General features: G+C 44.4%; 1 protein-coding gene and 1 long non-coding RNA gene across 2 annotated transcripts in view; both read left to right on the top strand.

The window, feature by feature from the left end:
* bmpr2b (bone morphogenetic protein receptor, type II b (serine/threonine kinase)) overlaps nucleotides 1-14,360 on the top strand; it is a 184,133-nt gene that overhangs the window by 30,615 nt on the left and 139,158 nt on the right. The window lies entirely within an intron of this gene.
* On the top strand, nucleotides 7,888-11,764 carry LOC127931243 (uncharacterized). Its single transcript, XR_008140505.1, has 3 exons — nucleotides 7,888-8,053; nucleotides 9,107-9,613; nucleotides 11,643-11,764. It is a non-coding gene; the product is annotated as an uncharacterized LOC127931243 (long non-coding RNA).

The following is a 14,360-nucleotide window of genomic DNA, read 5'->3' as shown; positions in this document are numbered from 1 at the left end:
ATCCTAAATAATAGACTTCTCACTATATTCCCCAGTATAATCCTAAATAATAGACTACTCACCATATTCCCCAGTATAATAGACTACTCACCATATTCCCCAGTATAATCCTAAATAATAGACTTCTCACTATATTCCCCAGTATAATCCTAAATATTAGACTACTCACCATATTCCCCAGTATAATCCTGTATGAAATGTATCCAAGAGGGAAACGAATGGACAGACAGCAGCAGCAGCAGTTCAGTGTGTCGCTGACAGTGAGACCATGTGCTGCCCTCTGTCAGAAGGGCTCTGTGTGTGGTGGTGGTGGTGGTGGTGGCGGTGGGGTAGCTGGTTATACGGAGAGACAGATATCTGTCAGAGAGCCTGGTTCCGTGCCCCGGGCTCCCTAAAGGTACTAGGTATACTTGGTTTGGTTTGCTCCTAGCAGAACTGCATCGCTTTAAAGACCTTCACTTGAAAATATCACCCCCCTCCCCCACTGGGCTGCTACGCTACCGCCCCAATGAGACTTTTATGTGGTGCACTAAATAGGGAATAGTGCTCTCATTAACTGTGGTGCACTAAATAGGGAATAGTGCTCTGATTAACTGTGGTGCACTAAATAGGGAATAGTGCTCTGATTAACTGTGGTGCACTAAATAGGGAATAGTGCTCTGATTAACTGTGGTGCACTAAATAGGGAATAGTGCTCTCATTAACTGTGGTGCACTAAATAGGGAATAGTGCTCTGATTAACATTAGTGCACTAAATAGGGAATAGGGTGCCATTTGGGATGTCTGCCTGCTGATGAGTCTCTCTGTGACAGACAGACAGACAGACAGACAGACAGACAGACAGACAGACAGACAGACAGACAGACAGACAGACACAGTTACTTAGTGCAGAGCGTCTCTGTCAAACGCTAAGACACAACGAGGCCTCAATTGTAAAACCATTTTGTGGCCTTGTTTCAGCAGATTCCATATGTATTCTGTAGGACCGCAGACTCGTCATGGGGCTTTGTGCAGTGTGTAGACTCGGTGACACGGAGAAGGGTGTGTCTGTTCCTGTCGCGTTAAGGCCCTCCGGTGAGACTGTCTGCTGGAGAGAGAGAAGGGTGTGTCTGTTCCTGTCGTGTTAAGGCCCTCCGGTGAGACTGTCTGCTGGAGAGAGAGAAGGGTGTGTCATCTGCCTGATGTCACTGACACAGGAGAACGTCTGTCTTCACATAACTAAATAGAGTTGTAGCTTTTTTGGTGTTGTCTGTCTGCCTGTCTTATACTCCATACACTGTAAATACAATACTCTATACACTGTAAATACAATACTCACCTCTTCAAAGGAGTTTGCTATGTCAAATCAAATCAAATTTATTTATATAGCCCTTTGTACATCAGCTGATATCTCAGCTAACAAGGCAGAACAGTTGAAACTGGAGCAGCAGCATGGCCAGGTGGACTGGGGACAGCAAGGAGTCATCATGTCAGGTAGTCCTGGGGCACGGTCCTAGGGCTCAGGTCCTCCGAGAGAGAGAAAGAAAGAAAGAGAGAATTAGAGAACGCACACTTAGATTCACACAGGACACCGAATTAGGACAGGAGGGGTACTCCAGATATAACAAACTGACCCTAGCCCCCCGACACAAACTACTGCAGCATAAATACTGGAGGCTGAGACAGGAGGGGACAGGAGACACTGTGGCCCCATCCGAGGCCACCCCCGGACAGGGCCAAACAGGAAGGATATAACCCCACCCACTTTGCCAAAGCACAGCCCCCACACCACTAGAGGGATATCTTCAACCACCAACTTACCATCCTGAGACAAGGCTGAGTATAGACACCACTAGAGGGATATCTTCAACCACCAACTTACCATCCTGAGACAAGGCTGAGTATAGACAAGGCTGTGGTCCTGAGTATAGACAAGGCTGTGGTCCTTCTGTAGCTCAGTTGGTAGAGCATGGCGCTTGTAACGCCAGGGTAGTGGGTTCGATTCCCGGGACCACCCATACGTAGAATGTATGCACACATGACTGTAAGTCGCTTTGGATAAAAGCGTCAGCTAAATGGCATATATTATTATTATATTATAGCCCACAAAGATCTCCGCCACGGCACAGCCCAAGTGGGGGGGGGCGCCAACCCAGACAGGATGACCACAACAGTGAATCAACCCACTCAGGTGACGCACCCCCTGCAGGGACGGCATGAGAGAGCCCCAGTAAGCCAGTGACTCAGACCCTGTAATAGGGTTAGAGGCAGAGAATCCCAGTGGAAAGAGGGGAACCGGCCAGGCAGAGACAGCAAGGGCGGTTCGTTGCTCCAGAGCCTTTCCGTTCACCCTCCCACTCCTGGGCCATACTACACTCAATCATATGACCCACTGAAGAGATGAGTCTTCAGTAAAGACTTAAAGGTTGAGACCGAGTTTGCTTCTCTGACATGGGTAGGCAGACCGTTCCATAAAAATGGAGCTCTATAGGAGAAAGCCCTGCCTCCAGCTGTTTGCTTAGAAATTCTAGGGACAATTAGGAGGCCTGCGTCTTGTGACCGTAGCGTACGTGTAGGTATGTACGGCAGGACCAAATCAGAGAGATAGGTAGGAGCAAGCCCATGTAATGCTTTGTAGGTTAGCAGTAAAACCTTAAAATCAGCCCTTGCTTTGACAGGAAGCCAGTGTAGAGAGGCTAGCACTGGAGTAATATGATCAATTTTTTTGGTTCTAGTCAGGATTCTAGCAGCCGTATTTAGCACTAACTGAAGTTTATTTAGTGCTTTATCCGGGTAGCCGGAAAGTAGAGCATTGCAGTAGTCTAACCTAGAAGTGACAAAAGCATGGATTAATTTTTCTGCATCATTTTTGGACATAAAGTTTCTGATTTTTGCAATATTACGTAGATGGAAAAAAGCTGTCCTCGAAATGGTCTTGATATGTTCTTCAAAAGAGAGATCAGGGTCCAGAGTAATGCCGAGGTCCTTCACAGTTTTATTTGAGACGACTGTACAACCATTAAGATTAATTGTCAGATTCAACAGAAGATCTCTTTGTTTCTTGGGACCTAGAACAAGCATCTCTGTTTTGTCCGAGTTTAATAGTAGAAAGTTTGCAGCCATCCACTTCCTTATGTCTGAAACACATGCTTCTAGCGAGGGCAATTTTGGGGCTTCACCATGTTTCATTGAAATGTACAGCTGTGTGTCATCCGCATAGCAGTGAAAGTTAACATTATGTTTTCGAATAACATCCCCAAGAGGTAAAATGTATAGTGAAAACAATAGTGGTCCTAAAACGGAACCTTGAGGAACACCGAAATTTACAGTTGATTTGTCAGAGGACAAACCATTCACAGAGACAAACTGATATCTTTCCGACAGATAAGATCTGAACCAGGCCAGAACATGTCCGTGTAGACCAATTTGGGTTTCCAATCTCTCCAAAAGAATGTGGTGATCAATGGTATCAAAAGCAGCACTAAGGTCTAAGAGCACGAGGAGCACACAGATGCAGAGCCTCGGTCCGATGCCATTAAAATGTCATTTACCACCTTCACAAGTGCCGTCTCAGTGCTATGATGGGGTCTAAAACCAGACTGAAGCATTTCGTATACATTGTTTGTCTTCAGGAAAGCAGTGAGTTGCTGCGCAACAGCCTTCTCAAAACTTTTTGAGAGGAATGGAAGATTCGATATAGGCCGATAGTTTTTAATATTTTCTGGGTCAAGGTTTGGCTTTTTCAAGAGAGGCTTTATTACTGCCACTTTTAGTGAGTTTGGTACACATCCAGTGGATAGAGAGCCATTTATTATGTTCAACATAGGAGGGCCAAGCACAGGAAGCAGCTCTTTCAGTAGTTTAGTTGGAATAGGGTCCAGTATGCAGCTTGAAGGTTTAGAGGCCATGATTATTTTCATCAATGTGTCAAGAGATATAGTACTAAAACACTTGAGCGTCTCTCTTGATCCTAGGTCCTGGCAGAGTTGTGCAGACTCAGGACAACTGAGGTTTGGAGGAATACGCAGGTTTAAAGAGGAGTCCGTAATTTGCTTTCTAATAAGCATAATCTTTTCCTCAAAGAAGTTCATGAATTTATCACTGCTAAAGTGAAAGTCATCCTCTCTTGGGGAGTGCTGCTTTTTAGTTAGCTTTGCGACAGTATCAAAAAGGAATTTCGGATTGTTCTTATTTTCCTCAATTAAGTTAGAAAAATAGGATGATCGAGCAGCAGTAAGGGCTCTTCGATACTGCACGGTACCATCTTTCCAAGCTAGTCGGAAGACTTCCAGTTTGGTGTGGCGCCATTTCCGTTCCAATTTTCTGGAAGCTTGCTTCAGAGCTCGGGTATTTTCTGTGTACCAGGGAGCTGGTTTCTTATGAGAAATGTTTTTAGTTTTTAGGGGTGCAACTGCATCTAGGGTATTGCGCAAGATTAAATTGAGATCCTCAGTTAGGTGGTTAACTGATTTTTGTCCTCTGGCGTCCTTGGGTAGGCAGAGGGAGTCTGGAAGGGCATCAAGGAATCTTTGTGTTGTCTGTGAATTTATAGCACGAGCTTTGATGGTCCTTGGTTGGGGTCTGAGCAGATTATTTGTTGCAATTGCAAACGTAATAAAATGGTGGTCCGATAGTCCAGGATTATGAGGAAAAACATTAAGATCCACAACATTTATTCCATGGGACAAAACTAGGTCCAGCGTATGACTGTGACAGTGAGTCGATGATGGCTCCGAAAGCCTTTTGGAGTGGGTCTGTGGACTTTTCCATGTGAATATTAAAGTCACCAAAGATTAGAATATTATCTGCTATGACTACAAGGTCTGATAGGAATTCAGGGAACTCAATGAGGAACGCTGTATATGGCCCAGGAGGCCTGTAAACAGTAGCTATAAAAAGTGATTGAGTAGGCTGCATAGATTTCATGACTAGAAGCTCAAAAGACGAAAACGTCATTTTTTTTTTGTAAATTGAAATTTGCTATCGTAAATGTTAGCAACACCTCCGCCTTTGCGGGATGCACAAGGGATATGGTCACTAGTGTAGCCAGGAGGTGAGGCCTCATTTAACACAGTAAATTCATCAGGCTTAAGCCATGTTTCAGTCAGGCCAATCACATCAAGATTATGATCAGTGATTAGTTCATTGACTATAATTGCCTTTGAATTAAGGGATCTAACATTAAGTAGCCCTATTTTGAGATGTGAGGTATCATGATCTCTTTCAGTAATGACAGGAATGGAGGTGGTCTTTATCCTAGTGAGATTGCTAAGGCAAACACCGCCATGTTTAGTTTTGCCCAACCTAGGTCGAGGCACAGACACGGTCTCAATGGTGATAGCTGAGCTGACTACACTGACTGTGCTAGTGGCAGACTCCACTATGCTGGCAGGCTGGCTAACAGCCTGCTGCCTGGCCTGCACCCTATTTCATTGTGGAGCTGGAGGAGTTAGAGCCCTGTCTATGTTGGTAGATAAGATGAGAGCACCCCTCCAGCTAGGATGGAGTCCGTCACTCCTCAGCAGGCCAGGCTTGGTCCTGTTTGTGGGTGAGTCCCAGAAAGAGGGCCAATTATCTACAAATTCTATCTTTTGGGAGGGGCAGAAAACAGTTTTCAACCAGCGATTGAGTTGTGAGACTCTGCTGTAGAGCTCATCACTCCCCTAACTGGGAGGGGGCCAGAGACAATTACTCGATGCCGACACATCTTTCTAGCTGATATGCACGCAGAAGCTATGTTGCGCTTGGTGATCTCTGACTGTTTCATCCTAACATCGTTGGTGCCGACGTGGATAACAATATCTCTATACTCTCTACACTCGCCAGTTTTAGCTTTAGCCAGCACCATCTTCAGATTAGCCTTAACGTCGGTAGCCCTGCCCCCTGGTAAACAGTGTATGATCGCTGGATGATTCGTTTTAAGTCTAATACTGCGGGTAATGGAGTCGCCAATGACTAGAGTTTTCAATTTGTCAGAGCTAATGGTGGGAAGCTTCGGCGTCTCAGACCCCGTAACGGGAGGAGTAGAGACCAGAGAAGATTCGGCCTCTGACTCCGACCCGCTGCTTAATGGGGAAAACCGGTTGAAAGTTTCTGTCGGCTGAATGAGCGACACCGGTTGAGCTTTCCTACAGCATTTCCTTCCAGAAACCGTGAGAAAGTTGTCCGGCTGCGGGGACTGTGCCAGGGGATTTATACTACTATCTGTACTTACTGGTGGCACAGACGCGGTTTCATCCTTTCCTACACTGAAATTACCCTTGCCTAACAATTGCGTCTGAAGCTGGGCTTGTAGGCCAGCTATCCTCGCCGTAAGGCGAGTACAGCGACTACAATTAGAAGGCATCATGTTACTGTTACTACTTAGCTTCGGCTGTTGGAGGTCCTGACGAATCGTGTCCAGATAAAGCGTCCGGAGTGAAAAAGTTGAGGAAAAAATAAATAAATATATGAACGGTAATTAAAAAGTGAAACCCGTAAAGTTGTCAGGTAGCAAAATAGGTTGGCAACAAAACGCACAGCAACTCGAAAACAAGCCTGCAAGTTGTGACCGGAAATGACGTGAAAGAGCAATCAACTGTAACGTAACAAAATGTGGAAAAGTTATGTTATGTTTGCTATGTCAGACACGTCAGTTGCTGATTGGTGTAAAAAATGGAGCAAATCAAATCAATTTTATTTGTCACGAGCACCGAATACAACAGGTGTAGTAGACCTCACAGTGAAATGCTGAATACAACAGGTGTAGTAGACCTCACAGTGAAATGCTGAATACAACAGGTGTAGTAGACCTCACAGTGAAATGCTGAATACAACAGGTGTAGTAGACCTCACAGTGAAATGCTGAATACAACAGGTGTAGTAGACCTCACAGTGAAATGCTGAATACAACAGGTGTAGTAGACCTTACAGTGAAATGCCGAATACAACAGGTGTAGTAGACCTTACAGTGAAATGCTGAATACAACAGGTGTAGACTTTAACAGTGAAATGCTGACTTAACCAACAATGCAGTTTTAAGAAGTTAAAAATAAGTGTTAAGTAAAAAAATAGATTAGTAAAAAAATTCAACAGCAGCAGTGAAATAACAATAGCGAGGCTATATACAGGGTATTACGGTACAGAGTCAATGTGGAGGCTATATACAGGGTATTACGGTACAGAGTCAATGTGGAGGCTATATACAGGGTATTACGGTACAGAGTCAATGTGGAGGCTATATACAGGGTATTACGGTACAGAGTCAATGTGGAGGCTATATACAGGGTATTATGGTACAGAGTCAATGTGGAGGCTATATACAGGGTATTACGGTACAGAGTCAATGTGGAGGCTATATACAGGGTATTACGGTACAGAGTCAATGTGGAGACTATATACAGGGTATTACGGTACAGAGTCAATGTGGAGGCTATATACAGGGTATTACGGTACAGAGTCAATGTGGAGACTATATACAGGGTATTACGGTACAGAGTCAATGTGGAGACTATATACAGGGTATTACGGTACAGAGTCAATGTGGAGACTATATACAGGGTATTACGGTACAGAGTCAATGTGGAGACTATATACAGGGTATTACGGTACAGAGTCAATGTGGAGGCTATATACAGGGTATTACGGTACAGAGTCAATGTGGAGGCTATATACAGGGTATTACGGTACAGAGTCAATGTGGAGACTATATACAGGGTATTACGGTACAGAGTCAATGTGGAGGCTATATACAGGGTATTACGGTACAGAGTCAATGTGGAGACTATATACAGGGTATTACGGTACAGAGTCAATGTGGAGACTATATACAGGGTATTACGGTACAGAGTCAATGTGGAGGCTATATACAGGGTATTACGGTACAGAGTCAATGTGGAGGCTATATACAGGGGTATTACGGCACAGAGTCAATGTGGAGACTATATACAGGGTATTACGGTACAGAGTCAATGTGGAGACTATATACAGGGTATTACGGTACAGAGTCAATGTGGAGGCTATATACAGGGTATTACGGTACAGAGTCAATGTGGAGGCTATATACAGGGTATTACGGTACAGAGTCAATGTGGAGGTTATATACAGGGTATTACGGTACAGAGTCAATGTGGAGGCTATATACAGGGTATTACGGTACAGAGTCAATGTGGAGGCTATATACAGGGTATTACGGTACAGAGTCAATGTGGAGGCTATATACAGGGTATTACGGTACAGAGTCAATGTGGAGGCTATATACAGGGTATTACGGTACAGAGTCAATGTGGAGACTATATACAGGGTATTACGGTACAGAGTCAATGTGGAGGCTATATACAGGGTATTACGGTACAGAGTCAATGTGGAGGCTATATACAGGGTATTACGGTACAGAGTCAATGTGGAGGCTATATACAGGGTATTACGGTACAGAGTCAATGTGGAGGCTATATACAGGGTATTACGGTACAGAGTCAATGTGGAGGCTATATACAGGGTATTATGGTACAGAGTCAATGTGGAGGCTATATACAGGGTATTACGGTACAGAGTCAATGTGGAGGCTATATACAGGGTATTACGGTACAGAGTCAATGTGGAGGCTATATACAGGGTATTACGGTACAGAGTCAATGTGGAGGCTATATACAGGGTATTACGGTACAGAGTCAATGTGGAGGCTATATACAGGGTATTACGGTACAGAGTCAATGTGGAGACTATATACAGGGTATTACGGTACAGAGTCAATGTGGAGACTATATACAGGGTATTACGGTACAGAGTCAATGTGGAGGCTATATACAGGGTATTACGGTACAGAGTCAATGTGGAGGCTATATACAGGGTATTACGGTACAGAGTCAATGTGGAGGCTATATACAGGGTATTACGGTACAGAGTCAATGTGGAGACTATATACAGGGTATTACGGTACAGAGTCAATGTGGAGGCTATATACAGGGTATTACGGTACAGAGTCAATGTGGAGGCTATATACAGGGTATTACGGTACAGAGTCAATGTGGAGACTATATACAGGGTATTACGGTACAGAGTCAATGTGGAGGCTATATACAGGGTATTACGGTACAGAGTCAATGTGGAGGCTATATACAGGGGGTACCGGCACAGAGTCAATGTGGAGACTATATACAGGGTATTACGGTACAGAGTCAATGTGGAGGCTATATACAGGGTATTACGGTACAGAGTCAATGTGGAGGCTATATACAGGGTATTACGGTACAGAGTCAATGTGGAGGCTATATACAGGGTATTACGGTACAGAGTCAATGTGGAGGTTATATACAGGGTATTACGGTACAGAGTCAATGTGGAGGCTATATACAGGGTATTACGGTACAGAGTCAATGTGGAGGCTATATACAGGGTATTACGGTACAGAGTCAATGTGGAGGCTATATACAGGGTATTACGGTACAGAGTCAATGTGGAGGCTATATACAGGGTATTACGGTACAGAGTCAATGTGGAGACTATATACAGGGTATTACGGTACAGAGTCAATGTGGAGGCTATATACAGGGTATTACGGTACAGAGTCAATGTGGAGGCTATATACAGGGTATTACGGTACAGAGTCAATGTGGAGACTATATACAGGGTATTACGGTACAGAGTCAATGTGGAGGTTATATACAGGGTATTATGGTACAGAGTCAATGTGGAGGCTATATACAGGGTATTACGGTACAGAGTCAATGTGGAGGCTATATACAGGGGGTACCGGCACAGAGTCAATGTGGAGACTATATACAGGGTATTACGGTACAGAGTCAATGTGGAGGCTATATACAGGGTATTACGGTACAGAGTCAATGTGGAGGCTATATACAGGGTATTACGGTACAGAGTCAATGTGGAGGCTATATACAGGGTATTACGGTACAGAGTCAATGTGGAGGTTATATACAGGGTATTACGGTACAGAGTCAATGTGGAGGCTATATACAGGGTATTACGGTACAGAGTCAATGTGGAGGCTATATACAGGGTATTACGGTACAGAGTCAATGTGGAGGTTATATACAGGGTATTACGGTACAGAGTCAATGTGGAGGTTATATACAGGGTATTATGGTACAGAGTCAATGTGGAGGCTATATACAGGGTATTACGGTACAGAGTCAATGTGGAGACTATATACAGGGGCTACCGGTACAGAGTCAATGTGGAGGCTATATACAGGGGCTACCGGTACAGAGTCAATGTGGAGGCTATATACAGGGTGTTACGGTACAGAGTCAATGTGGAGGTTATATACAGGGTATTACGGTACAGAGTCGATGTGGAGGCTATATACAGGGTATTACGGTACAGAGTCAATGTGGAGGCTATATACAGGGTATTACGGTACAGAGTCGATGTGGAGGCTATATACAGGGTATTACGGTACAGAGTCAATGTGGAGGCTATATACAGGGTATTACGGTACAGAGTCAATGTGGAGGCTATATACAGGGTATTACGGTACAGAGTCAATGTGGAGGCTATATACAGGGTATTACGGTACAGAGTCAATGTGGAGGCTATATACAGGGTATTACGGTACAGAGTCGATGTGGAGGCTATATACAGGGTATTACGGTACAGAGTCAATGTGGAGGCTATATACAGGGTATTACGGTACAGAGTCAATGTGGAGGCTATATACAGGGTATTACGGTACAGAGTCAATGTGGAGGCTATATACAGGGTATTACGGTACAGAGTCCATGTGGAGGCTATATACAGGGTGTTACGGTACAGAGTCAATGTGGAGGTTATACACAGGGTGTTACGGTACAGAGTCAATGTGGAGGCTATATACAGGGTATTACGGTACAGAGTCAATGTTGAGGCTATATATAGGGGGTACCGGTACAGAGTCAATGTGGAGGATATATACAGGGTATTACGGTACAGAGTCAGTGTGGAGGATATATACAGGGTATTACGGTACAGAGTCAATGTGGAGGCTATATACAGGGGGTACCGGTACAGAGTCAATGTGGAGGCTATACACAGGGGGGTACCAGTACAGAGTCACAGTGGAGGCTATATACAGGGTATTACGGTACAGAGTCAATGTGGAGGCTATATACAGGGTATTACGGTACAGAGTCAATGTGGAGGTTATATACAGGGTATTACGGTACAGAGTCAATGTGGAGGTTATATACAGGGTATTATGGTACAGAGTCAATGTGGAGGCTATATACAGGGTATTACGGTACAGAGTCAATGTGGAGACTATATACAGGGGCTACCGGTACAGAGTCAATGTGGAGGCTATATACAGGGGCTACCGGTACAGAGTCAATGTGGAGGCTATATACAGGGTGTTACGGTACAGAGTCAATGTGGAGGTTATATACAGGGTATTACGGTACAGAGTCGATGTGGAGGCTATATACAGGGTATTACGGTACAGAGTCAATGTGGAGGCTATATACAGGGTATTACGGTACAGAGTCGATGTGGAGGCTATATACAGGGTATTACGGTACAGAGTCAATGTGGAGGCTATATACAGGGTATTACGGTACAGAGTCCATGTGGAGGCTATATACAGGGTATTACGGTACAGAGTCAATGTGGAGGCTATATACAGGGTGTTACGGTACAGAGTCAATGTGGAGGTTATATACAGGGTGTTACGGTACAGAGTCAATGTGGAGGCTATATACAGGGTATTACGGTACAGAGTCAATGTGGAGGCTATATACAGGGTATTACGGTACAGAGTCAATGTGGAGGCTATATACAGGGTATTACGGTACAGAGTCAATGTGGAGGTTATATACAGGGTATTATGGTACAGAGTCAATGTGGAGGCTATATACAGGGTATTACGGTACAGAGTCAATGTGGAGGCTATATACAGGGGCTACCGGTACAGAGTCAATGTGGAGGCTATATACAGGGGCTTACCGGTACAGAGTCAATGTGGAGGCTATATACAGGGTGTTACGGTACAGAGTCAATGTGGAGGTTATATACAGGGTATTACGGTACAGAGTCATGTGGAGGCTATATACAGGGTATTACGGTACAGAGTCAATGTGGAGGCTATATACAGGGTATTACGGTACAGAGTCAATGTGGAGGCTATATACAGGGTATTACGGTACAGAGTCAATGTGGAGGCTATATACAGGGTATTACGGTACAGAGTCAATGTGGAGGCTATATACAGGGTATTACGGTACAGAGTCAATGTGGAGGCTATATACAGGGTATTACGGTACAGAGTCAATGTGGAGGCTATATACAGGGTATTAGGTACAGAGTCGATGTGGAGGCTATATACAGGGTATTACGGTACAGAGTCAATGTGGAGGCTATATACAGGGTATTACGGTACAGAGTCAATGTGGAGGCTATATACAGGGTATTACGGTACAGAGTCAATGTGGAGGCTATATACAGGGTATTACGGTACCGAGTCCATGTGGAGGCTATATACAGGGTGTTACGGTACAGAGTCAATGTGGAGGTTATACACAGGGTGTTACGGTACAGAGTCAATGTGGAGGCTATATACAGGGTATTACGGTACAGAGTCAATGTTGAGGCTATATATAGGGGGTACCGGTACAGAGTCAATGTGGAGGATATATACAGGGTATTACGGTACAGAGTCAGTGTGGAGGATATATACAGGGTATTACGGTACAGAGTCAATGTGGAGGCTATATACAGGGGGTACCGGTACAGAGTCAATGTGGAGGCTATACACAGGGGGGTACCAGTACAGAGTCACAGTGGAGGCTATATACAGGGTATTACGGTACAGAGTCAATGTGGAGGCTATATACAGGGTATTACGGTACAGAGTCAATGTGGAGGTTATATACAGGGTATTACGGTACAGAGTCAATGTGGAGGTTATATACAGGGTATTATGGTACAGAGTCAATGTGGAGGCTATATACAGGGTATTACGGTACAGAGTCAATGTGGAGACTATATACAGGGGCTACCGGTACAGAGTCAATGTGGAGGCTATATACAGGGGCTACCGGTACAGAGTCAATGTGGAGGCTATATACAGGGTGTTACGGTACAGAGTCAATGTGGAGGTTATATACAGGGTATTACGGTACAGAGTCAATGTGGAGGCTATATACAGGGTATTACGGTACAGAGTCAATGTGGAGGCTATATACAGGGTATTACGGTACAGAGTCGATGTGGAGGCTATATACAGGGTATTACGGTACAGAGTCAATGTGGAGGCTATATACAGGGTATTACGGTACCGAGTCCATGTGGAGGCTATATACAGGGTATTACGGTACAGAGTCAATGTGGAGGCTATATACAGGGTGTTACGGTACAGAGTCAATGTGGAGGTTATATACAGGGTGTTACGGTACAGAGTCAATGTGGAGGCTATATACAGGGTATTACGGTACAGAGTCAATGTTGAGGCTATATATAGGGGGTACCGGTACAGAGTCAATGTGGAGGATATATACAGGGTATTACGGTACAGAGTCAGTGTGGAGGATATATACAGGGTATTACGGTACAGAGTCAATGTGGAGGCTATATACAGGGGGTACCGGTACAGAGTCAATGTGGAGGCTATACACAGGGGGGTACCAGTACAGAGTCACAGTGGAGGCTATATACAGGGTATTACGGTACAGAGTCAATGTGGAGGCTATATACAGGGTATTACGGTACAGAGTCAATGTGGAGGTTATATACAGGGTATTATGGTACAGAGTCAATGTGGAGGTTATATACAGGGTATTATGGTACAGAGTCAATGTGGAGGCTATATACAGGGTATTACGGTACAGAGTCAATGTGGAGACTATATACAGGGGCTACCGGTACAGAGTCAATGTGGAGGCTATATACAGGGGCTACCGGTACAGAGTCAATGTGGAGGCTATATACAGGGTGTTACGGTACAGAGTCAATGTGGAGGTTATATACAGGGTATTACGGTACAGAGTCAATGTGGAGGCTATATACAGGGTATTACGGTACAGAGTCAATGTGGAGGCTATATACAGGGTATTACGGTACAGAGTCATGTGGAGGCTATATACAGGGTATTACGGTACAGAGTCAATGTGGAGGCTATATACAGGGTATTACGGTACAGAGTCAATGTGGAGGCTATATACAGGGTATTACGGTACAGAGTCAATGTGGAGGCTATATACAGGGTGTTACGGTACAGAGTCAATGTGGAGGTTATATACAGGGTGTTACGGTACAGAGTCAATGTGGAGGCTATATACAGGGTATTACGGTACAGAGTCAATGTTGAGGCTATATACAGGGGGTACCGGTACAGAGTCAATGTGGAGGATATATACAGGGTATTACGGTACAGAGTCAGTGTGGAGGATATATACAGGGTATTACGGTACAGA

This window comes from Oncorhynchus keta, chromosome 7 (genome assembly GCF_023373465.1).
Source record: "Oncorhynchus keta strain PuntledgeMale-10-30-2019 chromosome 7, Oket_V2, whole genome shotgun sequence".
Lineage (NCBI taxonomy): Eukaryota > Metazoa > Chordata > Actinopteri > Salmoniformes > Salmonidae > Oncorhynchus > Oncorhynchus keta.
This window is presented reverse-complemented; position numbering and strand designations above follow the sequence as displayed.